Here is a 21,918-nt window from a genome sequence, read left to right on the forward strand (position 1 = left end):
ATCTTCCCTGTGCTATGAAAATAGTCCTAATTACCGGCATCGGTTGTTTTAAGTCAGGAAGGGTCACCACTTTGCATGTCACTGCACTTGTTCTGCAGTTGTTCTTGGTTTAAATATAGCAGCCACCATCTCTGTGAGGATCTTCCCAAAACACGCTTGCGTTTTTGGTGCAACTACGTCAAATCGCAGGACCCAGGTCTTGGGAAAAACAAGGTATTAAGACTAAAATAATAAAATCGGTTTGTTCACATGGAAATAAGACTCTTCTCTAAGAATAAAGACCTGGTCACACCTCTGCAGGGGAGGCCCTCCTCGCTGTTGGGCCTTGGACCTGGAAGATGAAAACGAGGAGAGCAAGCAGAGCCCTGAGCTTACAGCTGCTTTCAGCCTTCCGAGCCCACGGGCTGAAAACCACCAGGGCAGAGCCGGTGCCATTTAAGCTGAGTGGTGGAGAGAGGCAGAAAGCGCTTTCCTAGCACAGGACACCGCGTCTACAAACCTCAGGGCTTCAGGGACAAGGCATTGGTCATGGGCTCCTCCAGAGGGGTGAAGTTCAGTTCCCAGCGCCCGTGCTGGACGGCTCACAGCAGTCTAAAACCCCAGCTCTAGGCGTTCTTACTCCCTCTCTGTCCCTGCTATCGCCTGAACTTATGTGCACAATCCTTACACAGAGAAATACACATTCTTTGGGAAAAAAATCTCAAAATCCTTATGAGCACAGAAAAAGGGAAGTGTGACTTAAGGGGCAGTTGGAGTTTTGGGTTTCTGACGTACCCCAAAGTGTTTTGTGCCAGAGATGCTTTGGGGCAGCCACGGAGGTCAGCTGGTTGCGCCTCATTGTTACTCTGAATCCTTTCACATTTAAGGAACCAAAAACAAAAAAAACAGCACAACTAACTTCCTCCCCCCTCCACTGGGAATCCCTGTTATGTGGGATCACATTTTCCTTATGGTTTCCTGTGACAGTGTCCCTGTCACTGGTCTTCATTAAACTACCTGAAGGTGAGTTGCAGGGGCGGGGCTGGGGGAGAGTATCCCATGAGTCTATGCGTGGTCAGGACAGGGCTGGGATTCCCAGGCGGCCCCACAGTGTCCCCTGAGACCCAGCACCCCGCATCCTCCTGGCATTCAGTTGTCTTGGGGCTTTAGTCTCCTCCGTTCAGGAGAGCTACTACATCTTCCTGGTGTTTCGTGGCCCGGGCCCCTGGGAAGGCTAGCCAGTCATGGTTTTACACGGCAGCTGGCTTCTGCTGGAGTGATGGCTGCTCACTAGATGGGGGAGGCATCCACCAAGTTTCTCCACTGAGCTGCTCTTCTAAAGAATAAGCATCTTACGTGAGATGCTTCCAGGCTACGTAAACACACTGTTTCTTGTTCGGCCTTATCACTAGCCAGTGCCCACTGATACTCATCTGAAGCGCCTTGACTATAATGGTTGCCCAATGGTAAATTTCTAATCCATCTTCCTCCTGCCTGTATTGTAAGCAGAAGGAGCTAAATGTCTTCACTCATCTTCACTCATCTGTTCAGTCATTCATTCGCTTCTTTAAATCAGCATGAGCTTACGGATTTCTGTCTAACTCTCTAAGTTACAATTACACTCCTGATGCCTACATTTCCCGTTTCTTGGCCTTCTCAGCTGACTCCTGATACGTCCCTATTGCTCTTTGAATCTGTGTGGCGTTTCGATCCACCCTGGCTCCAGCCCTAGCATCTACCTGGCTTGCTCTCACTGAAGCGTGAACCTGAGCTGGCAAGTAGCCCGAGCGGCTTTCAAAATGTTCGACATAGCTGCCTTTGAGGATCTGTTGAAGCAGGAAACACTCTTGGGGGCCTAGGAAGCTCAGCTGGAGCAAAGGGCAGCAGCTTGGGCTGGAAGGAGAATTCAGATGCCTGTAAGGCAGATAGAAAGCTAGAGCCGCAGAGAGCTGACAGTGGGGTGTGCTGGGAGTGGGGTACTGGAGATGAGAAACAGACGCGGAAGGAGCAGGTCTCGACAGGAGAGACCCAGACTTCTAGTTTGGGTCCCTGGGCCTTGAACGTTGAATGGTAGCCACACCATGACAGGAGGGGCCAGCGGGCACAGGAACCTGGGCCTCAAGAGAGCCTGGGGCTTACTCTGAAGGACCAAGCCTTCTCGTCCAAGTTTTGAATCAGATCCTCCTGAGTAGTGAGTGCTGCAAACTGCCTTGTCTCGGTTGTGCAGTTCTCGGCAAATACTTAGCATTTGCACAGCAGATTGTAAAACCCTGGGCTGTCTCCTGACTGCAGCCCTTGATATGTTTATCAAGAAAGAGGAATAATAAGTAGATTCGCTTGTTGTGCCACCTTGTGCTTACCTAACTCTAGCATCCTCAGGAAGGCATGGAACTGTGCTCGTCACATTTCACAGTGCTCAGTGCCAAGGAAAGAACATGTGACGTACACAGGTGCATACATGTACTCGCATGTGGCATTGAAGCTGTTTGCTGCCGAAGACACATTGAGAAAATCAAGACTAACGGAGTCAAAAAACAGACAAGGGGTGGCTGGAGGGATGGCTCTGCAGTTAAGAGTACTAACTGATCTTCCAGGGGACCCAGGTTCAATTCTCAGCACCCACAGGAGAGTTCACCCTAACTCCAGTTCCCCAGTTCCAGGACACTCTTCTAACTTCCATGTGTACCACGAATGTGTACGGTACACATATGTGCATGAAGGCAGGCAAAACATTCATAACCACACAATAAAATAAACAAAGCTAACAAAAAAACTATTTAAAAAATCTCCCAACAGCACCCTGTGATCAGCCACTGTACATGAAATCCCGATTGATTAAAATCCATGACAGAAGCTGTCCCCACAGCATTTCCACAACCAGGAGACTGACAGAGAAGAATTCACCTCAATCCATGGAGATGCTATGGCTTGAATATGCTTAGAATGTGTCCCCAAACACATTGTGTGTTGCAAGACATTTGATCCCAATGTGAACTGTAAAACCCTGTTTCTTTGGTGTGGTTGAGCCCTAGCACACACCTTTAATCCAAGAACTTTCTGTACACAGAATTTAATAGTTAACCCTAGGTCAACAGGCAGAGCAAGAAACCAGCTGACAGGGATTGAAGAGTAGGAGGGACTCTGATTGGAGGGGTGTTTAAGACAGCGTGGAGAAGTAGAAAGGGCGATTAGCTCAAGCTCTGGCTTCAGCTCCTCAGATCCCTGGCTTTCTGGGCTTTGAGCTAGCAAGCCTTTGGCCATGGGGTTTTTGGCCTTTTCCTCCTGGGCTGTCAGCTGAGCTGGTGAGCCTTTTGGGCTTTTTCCCCTGAGACCTGAGCTGAGGAGGAAGGTCAGCTGGTGCTTTCTCTGCCTCTCTGAACTAGCAGCTTTTCACCCCAGCATCTGGCTCCTGGGTCTTTACTGGTGAACTAGAATGGTTGAGATTTTCCTTCTTTTAAACAATTGTGTCCTGGACCCCAGGGCAGCAGCGCTGTTGTTGGGCTGGAACATGGCTACGTCGTGGCGGCATTGTCCTTGGAGGGAATTAATGGTCGCAAGGAAGAATGACTCGGCTTTTACAAGAGTATGCTGTTTTCTAAGCAAAGTGACTGCTCACTTAGTTTCTTGGCCACACACTGGTTCCCTTTCTGCTTCTCATCCGTGCGTGACCTGGCTGTGGATGGGCCACTGGATGCCAAATAGATGGGGTCAGCTCATCTCGGACTTTCTGATGCTAATAGCATCAGAAAATGGGCTAATACACAGGGCAGAAGCCAGAACTGCCACTGAGTCAATGTGTGGTTCGTCAACAGGTTCAGTCACGAGGCTCGCCTCTCAGGCTGAGGGAGAGACTTGGTTTTCACGAATCCAACTCATCCTCCCAGTGGATGTAGATTTGTTTGTTTTGGCATTTTGGGTGATGTTTCCAGACTTATTTTTTCTTCTAAATCAGAAGCAGCTGGTGTTGATCAGGTTGTTTTTTTAAATTCTGTTCTTGCTGCAGAGCTACACTGGCACTGTTGGGTGCCCCTCGGTTCCCTTTTTATTTCAAATCGAGGACTGCCATTGGCCATATCCCTACAGTGTAGGATGCTTAGACAAAAGTGGGCGAGTAACCGGGGCTGGCTCCGTGTGCGGCTGTGGCTGGAGGTGAGCTGTGTAGGTTATCGCTACCACGGGCATCGGCTTGGGCCTTGTGCTTGGTCAGTTTGAATCAAAGCTTTATGTGGAAAGGCAGGGGTGATGGTCGCTGCTGCTGAGGTCTTCCTCATGTGGACTCACCTCCGGCTTGGGTCGTTGTCGTATGAGAAACTCCATCTCTGCTTGCCATTAAAAGCATTGGTGACCATGTATGCAAAGCCCTCTTCGGTGACGAGGACTTGGGTTCACGTCTCTGCCGGAGACTGCAGCCCACGCACAGCAGTGTGATGACGGCGGACCCCAGTTGCTCCTTGGAAATGGCATGCCACCCTGAGTAAGAGAGATAGTCTGCAGCAAAACTGACACAGCCCTGTGAACCTTCACCACGAGGGCCCACGCGCTGTGTACGCAGAAACTCCCTTTGGTGTCCCGTCATTCGTGTTCCAAAAAATGACCACAGCTGCCAAATGTGGCTTCCCCACAATTTGATGGTTGGTTGTCAGTTGACTTGGAGAGCACCCTATGTGGCTCTTCTGGTGCCCTTTTCTCAACTACTGATTGTACTGAGAGGGAGGGAGAGGGTGAGAGAGAAAGAGATGAGGTGGGGGAGGAAAAAGGGAGGGAGGAAGATTGAGATCCTGGCACGGAGAGAAATTCCGATCTGGCTGAACCGCCCACATACTGTACCCTGTTCGAAGCACTGTTTGCTTTTCTCAGTATATGAAACCCATCTCCAACTTCTGCGGAAATACGTTTAATGGGTCAGGATGCTATGTGAATGACTTTAAATAGTGTTTCCATTTTTTGTCCTACTATCTAAGCACTGGGATGGGAAATTATAGATGCTGACGAGTTGCATATTTAAATGCTGCTAGACCAATTTCACACAATGGTGAGGAGATGTTTTGTGCCAATATTTTTATCTCTTTGTCATTTTGATCATTTTTATTTTGGTCTTTTCCATCTGTGAGCTCTAATGGATCCTGTTACGTATGTTATGTATACAGAACTCCCCGGATCCTATTTCATAATGTGACTGCTGATGTATTACCATTCCATAGTATCCTGCATAATGTCAACATTCAGCTCGAAGCACACGTTGATTTGGTTCTGAGGCCTCTGAGCTGAACACAGTTCCACACATGGATGAGCCAAGACATTTCCCAGCACACCGAGACTGGTTATGTTGGCCTTCCAGCACTGTAACAAATACCTGAGGTAATCAACTCATGAAGAGAAAGGGCTTGTTTTGACTTACAGTTCTAGAGGTTTCAGCCAGCAACTGATGATTCCCATTGCCTTGGGGCCGCTGGTGATACAGCTCATCAAGGGTCCCACACCCATCTTTGACAGCATGTCCCCAAGGAGTCTTTTGGGGCACTTCACTGAACCAGCCCACTGCCCATCAAAGAGGAAGACCATCTACTCAGCCCCACCTCTCAGCAGCGTGACTGGGATGTGAGGCTCCTGTGAGTCATTTAGGATCGTAGAACTGAGGAAGCACCGCGCTGCAGTCTGGACAGGAGCTGGGTGCTGTGAGTGACGCATCAGTAGCTAGAGGCTCGGTGGGAAGTCAGCTGGTTAGGATCAGTGTTTCTCGACCTGCGGGTCACGACCTCCTTGGGGGTTGAATGGCCCTTTCACAGGGGTCGCCTCAGACATTGACACTACACTACGATTCAGACCAGTAGCAAAATTACAGTTATGAAGCAGCAACAAAATCAGTTTACGGTTGGGGTCGCCACAACACGAGGAACTGTGTGAAAGGAGCAAAGCGTCAGGAAGGCTGAGAGCCACTGGCTTAGATTATTGTGAGTTAGCGCCAGATCTCTTCGGAAGCTATAAATAGCTCAGAGCATATACGGAAAACCTTTTCTTTTCCTTGGCTTGTTGATTTGTGTGTTGCTTGTTGATGAGGAAGAGGACTCATAGCAACATTTTATGGTATTGTATCAGTCATGTGTTCAGTTAACTTAACTTCCAAGCCTTGGCAGTCTATTGAGATAAAATATTAGGAGTACATCCAAATTGTTAAAAAAAAAATGCCCTGATATTTTCCAAAATAGTGTCATATAATGAGATTCCATGCTTCCTAAGAGGCTGCAAACGGAGCCTCTGCAACATTTAATGGTGACGGTTCCAAGTTGCGTTCCATTTGATGAGCCAACACGTCTTTGGAATAAATAGCACCATGAGAACCCTAATTTGGGACACACATGGCATGCCTGGCTTAGAAACCATGGAACCATTTCTAAGGCACAAGGAAAACACCATTAAACAAGCGATTGCCACCCCTTCCCTAAGGCCCACACATGTATACAGCAACAAGAAGAAAGGGTGGCACAGTAGTGGGTTATCTTGCTTTTAAATTAATACTTATTTTGTGTGTGTAGGTGTTCTTCTTGTATGTATGTCTATATATCACATGTAGGTGGTGTCCATAAAGCCAAAAGAGGGAATTGGGTTCCCTGGGGCCTGGAATTGCAAATGGTGAGCTTCTACGTGGGTGATGAGAATTGAACCCAGGTCCTCTAGAAGAGCAGCCAATGTTCTTAACCACTGAGCCATTCCTCCAGCCTCAGTCTTACAGTTTGTAAACTGGGTGATGTTCCCAGGGGGTGCACTGGTCTGAACCCAAGGATTTAACAGTGAAAAGTTGAAGCAGAAGCATAGACTGGCTGGGTGTAGAAGCCACGGACATTTAAAAAGTTTTGAGAGAAGCATTTCTGTATCCAAATAAGGCTGAGGCAGGAGGATTGCAAGTTCAAGGCCAGCCTGGACTATATGGTGAGATGCAATTTGAAACAGGGGGAGTGGAAGGGGGGGAATGAGAGAAGGAGGAAAGGAGAGAGAGGAAAAGAAATAAAAAGTACTGAGAATACTGTCTGTGGATAGTTGCCATCTTAGAAATTCAAAGGTTTTGAAAGTTTATTCCTTTTAAAGTAACAAGTGCATTTAAACACAAAATAACTGTTTCCTGACTCATATAATTTAGTTAGAATGACATTGCTTTAATCTTTATAAACTTCTCTAGAGCCTGGCTTCTCAGAGGCAAATATCATACAGCAGCAACCCCTGGGGACTCCCCTGCACATTCATGATAAAGGTGAGATTCAAAAAGAGAAATAATGTCTTAGTGTTACTATGAGACTAAAGCAGAAAAAGAGATAGACGAGTTTTGACTCCATGTACTGTGGAAGCAATCACCAGGCGCCCGAACCACAGCCTGGAAATCACAAACATAATAATCATTTGAACCAGTATATTCTTAGGCATAAGAACCCTCAGCCAAAGAAAATTCTGCTCTTTGAGCCAAGAGCCATGGGAAGATAGGCTCTCTACCTGTTTATGCTGAGGTCATCCTTTGGGCGGAAGGTCAGCCTTCCGTCTGTGTTAAGACACTGCCTCACTCCTCTGCGGAGCTGCCGAGGCTGACGCTAAGCCCGCTTAGTGTCTGTGTGTTCCTAGGCTGATGTCTCCTGCTCACTGTTGTTCCTTGGATCACTCCCATGATTCCTGTGGTCCGGTGACCTGTGACTGCTAACGTCTACTGTCTTGCCCGACCTTGTTCAACTCAGGGAACCTGGTCAGGCTGTTCCCTTCTGACTAAGCTAAGAGGGAAGCTCCTGGACACTCAGGACCAGCCTTTTGAGATGGACTTTGGGAAAGGAACAATTTCAGGTGTCTGATGCTGTCGCCCAAACCTTCAACCCATGTGCAAGAGACCAAGCTTCCATTTGGTTTACAAACTGAAGATCCTCAGCCCAGAAGGGATAACTGCTGAATGGGAAGCAAAGTTGTTTCTGTTGGGACCAAACTGTTGGCATTCTGGAAGGTGACATCCAGTTCTGGAAGGTGATGACATCCAGAGCAGTGCCCAAGCAGAAGAACCTGCGCTATCTCCAGCTAAGGCTATTAGCGACAGGCACTTACGCAGACCCCTGTCCCCATAGCTGCTGCCTCTTGTTCTGCACTGATTTGCATACCACCTCTCGGGCCAATGGCACAGTGCGAGCCTCTGTGCAGGCGTCAGTACGCACACTCCACTCTCCTTTTGTGGGTAGAGAACACGGGCCACTTTCCTGGGATGGTTCTTGGTGTTGATTATGTTTGCTAAACCCTAGCTGTACCATGACCAAGGAAAAAAAGATTGCAACTTAACTGTTGAGACAGAGGACTTAAGTCTAGAGGTGAATGAAATGGAACAATTGACCAACAGAATTCTGTTTCTCCTCAGATGCTCCTGAAAGAATAAACTACTCAAGAGCCCCGTGTGTGCAGTGATTCTATCCCCATATCCAGAAGGAAAATGCTCTGAAAGAAAAGCTCGATGCTTTTCTCTTTTTTTTTGTAATTAAGTCAGTTTTTTAATAACTCCACACATGTATGTAATGCGTTCCGATCACTCTTACCATGTCTATATAACCCCTTCTCCTTCCTCCTACCACACTCTTTCCAGATCCATGACTGTTAATTTTGTTTTATGACCATTGGATTAGAACTGTGCATTGGAGTCTGGTGGGGTCTGTGGGTTCATACCTAAATGCAGTGATGCCCCCTCTCCCGGAATCTATCAGCAACAAGTGGTTGAGCAGCGAGGGTGAGGCCCACGTCCCTCCTCCATCCGTGCCCGGCTGTTGAAGGCCCTTCTCGTGTAGTTCAGACATTTTTCTCTCACTCTCCCTGCTACATTTCCCAGAACACTTTGCCCCTGACAGGGACGTCTGAAGGACATCTCTTGGTCCACCAGTCTCGGATGGCATGAAGCTGGCGTGTGGAGCACAGGGAAGTGTGGAAGGCATTCCTTCTAGAATACATGTCTGAGCTTGAATGACTAGTGAATGACTAGTTGCTCCGAGCCAGAAAATGTCAGTAGCTATTCCCAAATCTCAAGGAGGGACAGGAGAACACAAGGGCACTCTCCTCTCTTCACCCTGTTTTCCGGAAGTATCCAACAGCTGCATATATACGTGTGTGTGTGTGTGTGTGTGTGTGTGTGTGTGTGTGCAAAGATCATCATTCCAATTGCACTAACACTTTAGCCAGTAATGAATCATGCAGAATTTTGGACAAAATACATTTGCTGTTCTGTGGGACCCATAAAGATGGCTGTTTTGGATATTGGAGGTTCAGCCATATTTATTAGCTGTTTCTTTATTTTCTCAGTCCAGGAGTCAGAGTGTCACTGGAAAAGACGGTGTTTATTGTATTTGGTAACATGAGATACACCATTCTAAAGACTTTGCAGCTCAATCGATTTTATAGCCACTTACCAACAAAAGAGAATTTGAATTGGTTTTTCCAAATTCTCATTATAAAGACCAAAAAGCTGCCTTTGACATGACCAATAGTTGTTACTGTTTTTTTAATTGAAAACTGTTTTCTCTTCTGTTATTGGGAGCGATATTCCACTAGGCCCCTGATGCTCGGTTTCTATAATCTTAATGAATTGTTCTGTTTCTCAATTTATCCGTTGTGGGATAAAATATGCTAGAAATTTCTGGCCTTGGTAGAGTTGTCAGCTTTTCTTAGTGGCTCAGCACTTTTTTTTTTTTTTTTTTTTTTTTGCTTTATGTATTTTACAAATGCACACACACACACACACACACACACACACAGTAAGTAACCTATTTTTTAAAGGTTTTAGCTTACATCCGCACTTTGGGGATGGTACGGATGTGACTATGAACATGGTCCAGCGCTCAGCATCCAGTGGACTGAGAACAGGATCCTCAACAGACTCGTGGCCTGTGTGGCTCCAGGAAGCAGCTCTTGCTCGGGCTTGAAGGGAATGGGCAGGGCTGCCTTCTTTGAGTGCTGTAGAGCGAAGTTCGTTTACTTTGGCATTTTTAACAAAGATTTAAAGTTTCTGGAATTTTCCAGTCACCTGGTCTCGCGTTCGGATTAAGTAGTGTGTACTTTTCATTGCCTCAAATGTGGAACAAGAGCCCACTGCACAAAAGCTTTCCCAGGGCTGTTCTTCCCCTGAAGAAACAAACAGGAAGACGAGGCGGGGGTGGGGGAGGGATACACACATGGAATCAGGTATCACAGAAAGCAAATTCCAAGCCACGTGACGCCAGCACAGAGAGACTATGGGAACAGGTTAAAACTGTATGTATGCAGCGCACCTCAGAAGTGAGGCCTCTTGTGTTTTTTTAACGTCAAAAATGCTACAAATCCCATCCCCTCATGACACTGCAGCTGGTCAGATCATTTGCCTTTCTCCTCATTTGCCATGATGAACTTTTCTGTTTGATTCTGTACGAACGGGTCTGCCCCAGAGGCCATGGTCTTCAGGCACTGAGGCCTACTTTGGGGCAACCCACAGCCTTTCACTGACTCTGTTCCTGTCTTCCATATAACTGGCACCTGGAACGGCACTCCGGAGCTGCTGGTGGAGTCTGCAGCCTTCCTCCAGGGTGGGGAGGGCAGCCCACTCCGGAAGCAGACCCCGGGGTTGTTTGTAGAGCTAGAGGGCAGTGAGCCGAGAAAGGTTAGCAGTGGTTCCACCCTGTGCCTTCTGGATGGGCAGCCTAGGCTACTACCCTCGTGGGTGCTGCTCTACAAAAGCTCAGAGGCCTTCAGAAGGACGTGACGTCAGACTCCAGCCTTTTCTGTGGCCGCTGCCTGTCATAATCTCCACCCGTCCTGGGGGGCTCAGTGGTCTGAGTCTTAGTTGCTGCTCTAAGCTGAGTGTGGGTCCCAAAGTTCATGAGTTGGAGAGTTCATCTTTGAGCCTATAGATTGATGGTACTCAGAGGAAGAGCTTTGAAAGGAGTTTCTTCTGGGACTGAATAAAAGGTGCAGCCCCCCGTTGATGCCATTTGTGGCTCTGTAAGAAAAGAAAGACCTCAGCTTGCATCGTGCTCTGTCCCACTGGGTGATGCCCTCTGCCACGTTAAGGTCCAGGGGGAAGGTCCTTGGCAGATGCCAAGCGAGCACTGGCACAACATTATTGAGCTTCTGAGTCTCCAGGACCACGGATCAACTAAACTTCTACTCTTTGCAAGTCACCAGGACTTGGGTGTTACATTACAGAAACAGAAAACAGACTGAATAGTTGCTCTCCACATGGCTCTGCCGGCAGCCAGACGCAGGAGCCACAGCCTTCATAACCGACTCTCCATCTGTTGCTCCCCACCAAGGGCTCCACTGAGAACCTCACTGGGGTTGGCGAGGGCGAGCCTCTCCGATCCCAGCTGCTGGCTAGTTTGCCCCGTGTGGTATCAGGAAGTCAGGACGGAAGTCTGTCTCTGGTCGTCTCCCCACTCTGGACAGCACAGCAAAGCATGAAGCAGGATCTGCTGTGCTGAGCCACCAGGCAAGCAGAGCACTCACCTACCTATGACTGCAGACACATGAAGGTGACATCTGCTCCCGCGAGCTCAAGGCAGGAGAACCCTGAGGAACAGGACCTGTCGCTGGGAGAGGCAGGGGACCTTCTGAGACCAGAGAAAGGACGGGAAGATGACAGAAGGTGAGTAAGAAGATCTGAAGAGGTTTTGGTGTTACATGGGGCATCCACCTGCATGGATCCAATTCATCCGGATGATTCTAGCTCAGTGGTGCTCAGCCTTCCTGAGGCTGCGGCCCTTTAACACAGTTCTTCATGTTGTGGTGTCCCCAATCATAAAACTATTTTCATTGCTATTTCATAACTTTGCTATGGTTATGAATCCTAACATAAATATTTGACACACAAGATGGTCTTAGGTGACCCGAAGGAGTCACGACCCACACACAGGACGAGAAGCTCTGATCCAGCTCATGGAGAAGAGCCATCCCCTCTACCCTACTGAGGCAGACACGGTGTGAGAGCCAGATGAGAACTGGTCCATCCAAAATGGTTAAAAGCAAGAAAATTCTGCAACAGTGGCTGTAGAGGGTTGTATCCCTGTCCACCTGAGTCACACGAGACTACACAGCTTCCTCTCCTCTTGGCGTGCTGGCAGAGGTGAGGTGTTCAGGGGAGCTTCCTTGTGTGAAAGCAGCCTGTATTTTCATGGCCACCTCACACAGCCCTACACTCCTAACACTCCAGCCTCTCCTAGTTACCATCACAGCCTTCGGCAGGAAGTCGAGTGTGGCACGAGCCCTTGGCACAGGCAGCTCTTCGTGGCCACCCACCATCTTCAATCCATGAACCTTTTAGTTCTGTCCCATGAACTGTCTTGAAAGTGCACCAGAGACCTTACTTGCACGGTGCCGAGCGCCAAGTGAGACAAACCCACGCTCTCAGCATGGCTGAACCTGGAAGAGCAAGTGCCGGCTGTGCGGTCACAGCTCGGAATGCAGCGGTTGTGCATGGCGTAGCTGAGCCCACAGTGCTGCATCTTGGAGGTCTTCTAGAAGCCGACTTTGATTGCAAAAACCAGCACAAGTCACCCACTGTCTGTAGAGAAGGTTCTCTGGCAGCAGCTCAGGTACTCCCCGTGACCAACAGCCTCCAGAAGCCATAGTTGACCAACCTCAGACATGAGGGGAAGCTGGAGGGGGCCGGGAGAGTCTAGAGGCTCAGCAAAGAACCCCGGGATCAAGGAAGACAACATGCCATGAGACTGATGCCCAGTTGTAGAGAGACCCTGACACAGAATGGGCACGCTGGAGACAGAGCCCCAAGCCTGGACGACCAAAGACACACACACAGAAACACACACAGGCACAGTGCAGACACACAGACACACAGAGACAAACACACACACACAGCCACAGGGTAGAGAGAAAACTAAGAGGAGAAAAGACTGGGTGTTTTCTTCTGAACAAGTATTTGACTTCAGTATCAACTAGGATGGCCCTGAAGGGCACGGTGGACTTAGAATGTGTGCTTCCGGTTTCCTGCCTGGCCAATCAAGGTAACTTCCTTGTTTGTGGCAATTCCCCGGATGCCAGTTTGGTAGCTGCTCATTGATAATGTTCTCTAAGAGAGTACGGCCTGCTTATTTGAAGTTCACCCGAGCCTGTGTACTGTACCCTGAGTTTATACACTCACCGTTGATCTTTTAATGCCACAAGTTATTTGACAAGATGCTTTCAAAGTGTTTTCTCAATAGTGCAGTAGATGTGGCTGGGGTGTGTGTTAGAGGCAGGGATAACCGGCTCTGTAGGCGCGGCTCTGTGATGCCTCATTGCATAAGTTTAGCATTTGTAGCATGGCGTAGGGAGAGGTGTAGAAAGGGAGAAGTCGCTATTGTAAGGCACTGACACAGCCGTCACCTCCAACAGTTATTTTTTGTGTATGTGACAAAAGCAGTTAAAATCAGCTTCTTTTGGGAAAAAATGTGTATGCAGCACAATTTTCCCATCTATTCATGTCATACGATAGATTTTTTTTTGAATTGTTGCTTTTTCCATACTTGGTCTTCTTTGAAGTGTATGTGCCTGTACCCTGATAACCAGTGTTTTATTCATTTATATTTGACACCCCCCCTTTTTTTTTAATTCCCACAAATAAGTACAGTCATGCAACGTTTTCATTTCTGTGTCTTGCTTCCTTCCCTTGCCGTGGTTTCCTCTTGATCTTTCCTTGTGGTAGCAAACTGTGGGCTCTCCTTTTCACAGCCAAATAATATCCCACTGTGTGCACAAGCCACCTTTCTTTACTTGCTAGTGTGGACACCAGGGCTGACTGTGTACCTCAGCTATTGTGACCAGTAGGTCCACAGCAGGTACGTGTGTGCGTGCACGCATGCGTGTGCATCTTCCAGAGTGTGTTTTCACCTTCTTTGGGTAGAATGCGTCCAGAGGAGGAAATGCTGGTTTGTACACTGTTGTAATATTTCCCTGGCACAATGTAAATGTTGACAGTTTCACATATCACATTGTTGTAAGTCTACAGACACAATCTCTGTGTGGGAAAAGAGAAGTCACAACCCTTTCAACGTTTTAATTGGTAAGGGTGAACTGTAGTCACTTAAGTATAAGAAAAAATGGGTGTCCTTGGCTGTGTGTAAGACAGAGTCATGGTTTGAGTGAGAATGGCCCCCGAGGCTCACAGATGTGAGTGCCTGGTCACCAGGGCATGGCACCATTTGAAAGAATTAGGAGGTGTGGTCTTATTGGCAGAACTGTCCCTGGGGTTCCAGAAGTCCAGAAGGTGAGAGTCTCTCTCTTGCTGCTGCCTGTGGATCCAGATGTGGAACTCTCTGCTCCTTCTCCAGCACTGTGTCTGTCCGCTGTGATGATCACGGACTTAAGCTCTGAACTGTGAGCCAGACCCGATTACAGGCTTTCCTTTATAAGAGCTGCTGAGGCCATGGTGTCTCTTCACAGCAATAGAACGCTGGTAAGACACCGTCCTGCCCTCGGATTCTGTCAAGTTAAGGCCATTATTGGCAGATGCTCAAGTGCAAACCCGAGGTGGCCAGGCCGCCTTGGATCAGTGTCCCCATCCGCTTGCTCTTCTCTCATGACTCCTGCCACAGCCCTGGCCTCCCGCGTGTTAGGATTACCTGCCACCAGCTTTTACATAGGTGCTGGGATCTGGAATCCAGTCCTTACGTGTCATGGCATGTGCTTCATCCTCTCGGCCATCTCCCCAGCCCTTCATTTTACCTTCTGAAAACCACAAGTAGCCACAAGGACATGTGACAGATGTCAGCACTGACAACTGAATTCCCTCACTGTGCACGCTCAGCATCTCGCATACCCGGTGATGCCAATTCAGGGCTGGATCCACCAGGCCTGGAGCCCCTTATATTCATCTTTAGCTTCCCATCCCACCACACCACACCCCCTTCACCTCCGTGTCTTGCCCAGAGCTGGGCTGGGTAAATATTTGATATGCTGAAGAAGAATGGAGGAAACGTGGTGCCTTCTGGTTCGTCCAGCACACCTGTGCTCGTTCCCAGGTGCCCAGCACACATGTGCTTGTCCAGGTGCACCCCCTGCCCCCGCACAGCTGTGATTTCCCAGGTGCCCAGCACACCTGTGCTGGCCCCAGCTGAGTTTCTTGTTTCTGACTTCTCTGTGCCCAGCCCTGCCCAGGGTTGAAATGCTGGACCACACTGAAGGTAGCAGTTGGTTGAAGATGAGGATGAACACAAGGAACTGTGTTGCTCCGTTAGGGGGGAAACTGGTGGTGGCAGAGCCGTTTCAAAGAGGGCCTGGAGCCTTGGCTAGGCCAGGAAGAGCCTGCTGTGTTCAGGCTGGCTGCAGAGCAGGAGGAAGGATGTGCCTGCCGTGGACACTGCTGTAGTGCTCTTAGCTACACCATGAGGCATGTGCCTACCCTCCCCCTTTATAAACTCTGCCTGCCGTGGATTCCTCGCTGAAAAATGGGGTGCTCAGCTGTGCCACCCCCGGAGCTTAGGACAGAGGGAGCTGGGATCCTCACTCTGGGGCAGTGAGGACACACAGAGCCCTAATGCACCGGCTCCTCTTCCTAAGGAATCTTTAAAGGCCAACAGCTGCCTTGTGAGGCCACATGGCAGCAGAGGGTTTCCATTGTGATCAGTGATAAGTCCTAAGCAGAGAGGGGTGGGACCCCTCAGCAGCCTGTGTGAGAGCTGGGTTCCTCACCACAGAGCCAGGACAGAGCATTCTGGAGTCCCCCTAGGGGACTTCTGGTTGTGACTACCCAACAGTCAGTGCTTTGACCCAAAGATGTGGACTGGCATCTGTGCTTGTTAGCCCAATTGCCCCTTGGAGTCTGCTCTCAGGGCCTCCCTCCTGCTCCTGGGAGTGTTAGGCTCAGCCAGTAGAAGCAACTGGAAAGGCACATCTCCAAAAGCCCCATAGCCTTGCTCTCTATACTTTTAAGATTACTTTTTTTTTTAAATTATCTGTATATTCCTATGTGCACGTGAATTGAATTTCCTGGGGCAGGAGTTAACAGGCGGTCATGAACCACCACCTGGGTACTGGGAATCAAACTCGGGGCCTTCTGCAAGAGCAGTGTGTGCCTCTTGCTTGTCCATCTGCTGCTCCAGCCCGGAACCCTTGCTCTTCCGCTCAGTGCCTACAACACCCAGCACTGTAAACCAGCAGAGGGAGAGATGAGGCTTCCTGTACCCTCAGGCCCCACTGGTGTTCACGCTGTTAGGGAGCTGAACGGCAGGGCAGGGCAAGGCCACCCTCCGCCTCCGAGGAAGGGCATGCCGGTCCTCAAAGTCTCCCTCACGTTCTCACTGGCTGTTTCTCCTTTAGAGAATAGACGTAGGACGTGCGGCTGGGAGTCCGGAGGTTCTCCTGGTGAAGGGTGTGGCCACCAAGGGTGACCACCTGACTTCAATGCCCAGAACACAGGTGTGAAAAAAGAAAGAGAACAAATTCCCAAGGATATAACAACTTTTCCTCGTAAAAAAAAAAACATAACAGATTCTAAAGAAGCGAAGAACCGTCCGTCCATGCTCAATGCACCCACCATCGTCACCATCAGTGACCCGGGACACGGCAGCAGCATAGCGGCAGGAAAGAGCCGTTACATGTCTAAAGCGGGTCAGCTGCTGTGGAGTGGCACAGCCATCCTCAGCGCTGCCCAATGTCCTCTCCCACGTGTGCACACACGGACATGCACACACATGAACATGCACACACATATTGATACACACAAACACACACACAGAGGCACAGGCAGACACACCCACACAGAGGCGCGCACACATACACACATACACAGGCACACACACAGGCACACACACACATGCATACACACACAGAGGCACACAACACATGCACAGACACACACAGAGGTGACGGGGGAGAGAATGTACTTTTCTCTGGATAAAATACTGAAGTGTTTGAAGCATTTCCTGTTCTCCTGCTCTGGGAAGGAGCGGGAACCAGCTCCTCTTACCCGTGTTTCTGTTCAGAGGTGACATTGGCACAAAATCAGATAGTCTTGGGAATGGAGGTTTGTTGGTTTTTGTTTGTTTGTTTGTAAGAAAAAGAACCTGAGCAAATCATCAGGAAATTGCCTCAGATCCATGTTCTGTACTTAAACACGTACCTTCCATCCCACGGAATGGCCTCTCTCTAATTGACTAGAGAGAGAATTTGCTTTGCATGATCACGGTCGCAGGAGAGCGACCAGCACAGCTCTTAGACGGCTTCCGTGGCTGCCGGACTGTTTATCACGGCGATCCAGTCACAAAGAAGCTTCATGTAGCTCACAGTTTCGGAGAAGTCAGTTTGTCCCCCGCTGAGGGTCTCATGATGGATGACGCCACTGTGGCACTCACACATCCATAAGAGATCACATGACGAAACAGGATGAAGAGGGACGGAGGGACCAGGCTCATTCAAGAAAGAACGGATGCATGTGTTGGCGTCACAGAGCTGCCACGTCCTTCCGGGGGTGACTCCCCTAGGGACTCCGCAGCCTCTCCCTGGCTCCGCCTCTCCCTGGCTCCGCCTCTCCCTGGCTCCGCCTCTCCCTGGCTCCGCCTCTCCCTGGCTCCGCCTCTCCCTGGCTCCGCCTCTCCCTGGCTCCGCCTCTCCCTGGCTCCGCCTCTCCCTGGCTCCGCCTCTCCCTGGCTCCGCCTCTCCCTGGCTCCGCCTCTCCCTGGCTCCGCCTCTCCCTGGCTCCGCCTCTTAGAGCCCTTCCCACTGAGGGCCGAGCTCCCAACAGGGCAGCTTTCAGTAGAAAACCATAGCAGAGAGATTAGCTTGTTTCTGAAGCTGACCCCAGTCCTGAAAGCCTGGACCAGAGGTTGCCACGGGTACCTGGATTTATACCAGGCCAAGATGGTGTGAGCAGCGCTTCTGGGTCAAAAGAGACTCTCAGCCTCGTCCCTGCCAGCACCTGACAGAGGATGGGAGCCTGGTCAGGCAGGGAGGTGTGTCAGAGCAGCTGCCGCCTGCAGGAACCTAGGAAGCCAGGCGCCCCCACCATGGCCTGGTCATAGTTGGAGAAGGCATATCGTAATCAGGGCTTCTGCTCTCCAGGGTTCCTAACACCCTTCCTCATTCTGCTTCCTGTTCAGCTGTGTGGCCACTGTGCAAATTACTCTTGCCTTTAGCAGGAGCTAAACAGCCTCCTTCAAATAATGACAGAACCTCATTTCTACTGCGCCTTATTCGCTTGTATTAGCGTACCTTCACTGTCTAGACTAACAGGCTCCATGACGTGTTTAATGCGTGTGTGTCTGGACTCTCACCATATGTGACCCACTTTCTCCTCTCCGTGTCCTCTTATCCCTCTTCTTCCACTTTACAGAAAGTCCTGTCTACTTTTGTTTTTAAATCTAGACTCCACGCTTGAGCATGGATGTGCTGTTCCTCTTTCTGGATTTGGCTTGTTTCGATTAACACGGTGACCCCCGGTTACAGCCATCTTCCTGTAATGACATGCTCTGTCCTTCCTCAAGGCTGAGGGAGACTTGATTGTGTGCACACTCGTCCTTATCCTCTCTCCTGCTGATGGGCCTCAGGCTGCTCTCATACCTCGGCTACTGTGCACATCAGTCGTCGTGAGTGTGTGGGTGTCTCTTTGGCACCCTGACTTATATGCCCGGGAATACTATAGGGGGGTCACATGGATAGTATTGGTCTTTTCAGAAACTTCTGTTTTTGCTGATTTTCTTAGAGGCTGCAACTAAGAAATCACTGCCCTGCATCCCAGCACAGCAGAGATAGTATTTGACAGGTGACAGGGCTACTTCCTATCAAACAAAGAAAACCCAGCCCACAGAAGGCCTGCGATCCCGAGGTGCTCGGAGATATCACAAGCGTACGAGTCTTCCTTGGTGATCATACCTCACACCGTTGACTGGGCACCTATCACCCCTGGAGAGAGGCTCTTGGACCTGAAGCCCCTGTGAGGTTGTGGAAAAGGGTGAGAGGCAGGAACAGCACCCGCTTTTGCCGGAGTGCCTTGGGCTCCTCTTCTCCTCCTCCCTCCTCATAAGTCCTCCAAGGGCAGGAGTTTGAGAGACCTTGACTCCTCCTTCAGCCTCTGGGGCTTCTTAACTACATAGCGACACTTCCGCAGGAGTGCTTTGCAGCCTGCTCGCTGTGTGTAAAACTGCTCATTCATTTGTTCTGTTTTCCTGAGTTCAAGTCCTTTCTCCCTGTCTGAATGCAAGCCACATTCTTCTCTTCTTCTCTTGACTGTGCCGTATAAGAAGTTGTAAGGGCTTGTAGAAGCCCATCAGAAAGTAGTGTCTTCGGCAGGTGAGGCGGTTTGTTTCTCCGGCATGCAAGCTGTGCAGCATCGCAGATGCAGACTGTATCTTGACTCTTGGGTTCTGGGTCTTGCCTGGCAGTGTAGATGTAGACACGGACCCTCTTGAGGTCTCACTTGTGGTTGAGGATGCTTGAAGATGCATTGCTGTTGTTGGCGATCCATCTTTTCGTGCCCTCCAGATGCTCCCAGCCTTGGATGTACGAATAGAGTTCCCGACGGGGAGCTGGAGGAGGGTCCTGCCAGCCTGGAGCGTGTTCCTCAGCAAGGTAGAGCAAGCAGTTCAAGCCACATGAAGGAAGACTCACAGATGAGAAATAGTAGGGAAGACAGGTGGAGAAGAGAGAAAATCGGCACCGACGAGCAGAACATCAAAATCCCAGTGAGTGCCAACAAATGTTGAAGATGATCTCAGTGTTTCTAGAAGGGTTTAGGAGGGAGGTAATGCTTGTTACTGCTACTGTTTTTAAAATGTAATGGATACATAAACATATGGGGGGGGGACTTGCCTGCTGGATAGCAAGAAAATGCCTTTAACATCCCTGTCCTTTTTATTCTGAAGAGAATGAAGGAATTACAGCATGTGCCTACATGCTATTTCTTTCCCCCAAAACAATGAGAAAAGCTGGTTTGATTCAAAGCAGACATCAAGCATTCTACCTTCTTTCGGTTTATTTTTCCTTCAAGCCGGTTTGTGAAAACCGAAACTTATTTCTATTGCATCAGAAAGAGTTCTGGCTGTCCCAAAGAAGCTGAGCATTTCCTGGTGGGTGTGGTAATCCATCACTTTCTGGGAAGAGAGGTCTGTGGGACCAGGGCAGAGATGAGGGATCATTCCCTCATCTGACATTCCCTCATCATTCCCTCACTCTGACACGCTGCCCTGCTCCTGGAACTTAAGTCACTGGCGAAGGCAGCTTCCCTGCAAAGGATGCTGCTGCCTTGACCACCGGAGTAGCAGATAGCTAAGGCAGCTCCCCTGTTAACTGCGGCTCACGTGGACTTTTCATAATGGAGCAAAGCATGTGAGAGTCTTTACTTCAAATTAGACATAGTGATAATTCCAACATATACTCTCATTTTATCTAGAACTTCCAAGTTCGAGGAGGAAAAAAACCAAAAACAAAAACAAGAAAGAGAATGGCCCTAGCCTCTGTTGCCTGGAGACCAGGTGTGCCGCTTTGTTAGACTAATTGGCAGTGAGGAACTTTGCATGGCAGAAGGCTCGTTAGTGAGGGTGGGTGGGTCGGAGCTCCCTGCCACTCACGTGTTCAAAGTGTGATTCAGCTCAAAGAGTTTACCGCCAGCTCTTCAGGAAACTGTGGGCTGCCAGCTGACTTTCCTGGCCTAGCAGCCCTGTGAGGGCAAGGTGCATTTCAAGGACCCACTTTGCAAGCTTCAGCTGGTGGTGGCTGGCTTGGAAGTTTAGAAGTCATGAAAAATGTGGCTGGCCCGAAATTGGGCCCTTGGGAACTTTTATAACAGAAATGACCACCCACCCTTCGCTGGGGTTTTACGTTCTAGATGCTCCCAAGTTACCGTGTTCTTGAGTTTCACAGCCTCCATGCAGACAGGAGAGGAAGCAGGGAAAGAGTTGGGGACCTGCCTCAGGTCCCCCAGATGAAGACAGGAGTAGTTTGAACAAGGAATGTTCCTAAGCCATTGCCTCCTAGAGGGTGGATCCTAGGCTTTCTTGGCAGTGTTGGTATATATATATATATATATATATATATATATATATATATATATGTGTGTGTGTGTGTGTGTGTGTGTGCATATATGTATACATATCATCTGCTAAATAAATTCATAAGCACAGGTCAAGGGAAAGGTTTAGAAGGAAGGATGGAAGGAAATAAAGAAAGAAGGACTTTAGTGGCCTTTAGTTCTTAAGAAAAAGTCAAAGAATTGTTTTTTTTTTTTTGTAAGGCCATTTCCTAAAAGGAGTTGGGGGAAATATTCCCATGTTCCTGCGTATTTCTAGCTGAATGTTTCCCAAGGGCTGGTAGACAAGGCCTCCCCGCTGTACAGAATTCAGGAATAGCCATGTCCTCTATTAGAAAGTTCTCTAGGAAGTAAGGGCGCTGCTTTGCTCTGAGTGCCCGGGTGGGAAGGGGGACCTCCCTCTCATTTGTCCCATTTGCTGAGAGTGACACTCCAAACCCTCTCTGGCAGTGATCTCTGTCCTAGCCATGCTGCAGGTGGGTGCTGGGAATCCAACCCAGGGCCTTGTCAGGAGGTAAACGTCTAGCACTGAGTTCCAGCCTTGGCCAGACCTTTCCTTCGAAACATTGCTGCCCAGTGCAGCTACGGGAGCAGGAGAGGACCATGACCCCTCCCTCATGAGGTCTGTCCCCTCCAGTCCTGGCAACCCTTGACAAAATCACTGCTCACCCCCCAAGCAGCAGCGTTCATTCCAATGGCCTCTGGGTTGATCGTGGGAGAGAGAAGACAGCAGAGAAAGCCAGAGACCTGGGGCACGGCATTGCTTTCCCAGCAGTGACACGGCGAGAGAGCCCTGAAGCGCCAGTGTGCAGACACAGAGGGAGCTGTGGGGGCCTCAGCATCTGAGCTCTTTCCCGGAGCTTAGTTTTGCTTTTTGAGGGCTTGTTTTTTTTTTTTTATTTTTATTTTTTTAGTTGCATGGCTGTCTTTGTCTAAGCAGCGGGGGCAGG

General features: G+C 49.3%; 1 protein-coding gene across 5 annotated transcripts in view; it reads left to right on the forward strand.

The window, feature by feature from the left end:
• Npas2 (neuronal PAS domain protein 2) overlaps window positions 1-21,918 on the forward strand; it is a 167,900-nt gene that overhangs the window by 35,139 nt on the left and 110,843 nt on the right. Inside the window, exon 1 of one of the 5 annotated variants that reach the window (XM_060369908.1) lies at window positions 19,461-19,625. The exons of the other annotated variants lie outside the window; for them this stretch is intronic. The gene's annotated coding sequence lies outside the window, so the exon portion shown is untranslated. Of the gene's footprint in view, window positions 1-19,460; window positions 19,626-21,918 lie in introns of those variants that run through there. 5 annotated transcript variants of the gene reach the window in all.

The sequence above is a fragment of the Meriones unguiculatus genome, chromosome 16, assembly GCF_030254825.1.
Source record: "Meriones unguiculatus strain TT.TT164.6M chromosome 16, Bangor_MerUng_6.1, whole genome shotgun sequence".
Lineage (NCBI taxonomy): Eukaryota > Metazoa > Chordata > Mammalia > Rodentia > Muridae > Meriones > Meriones unguiculatus.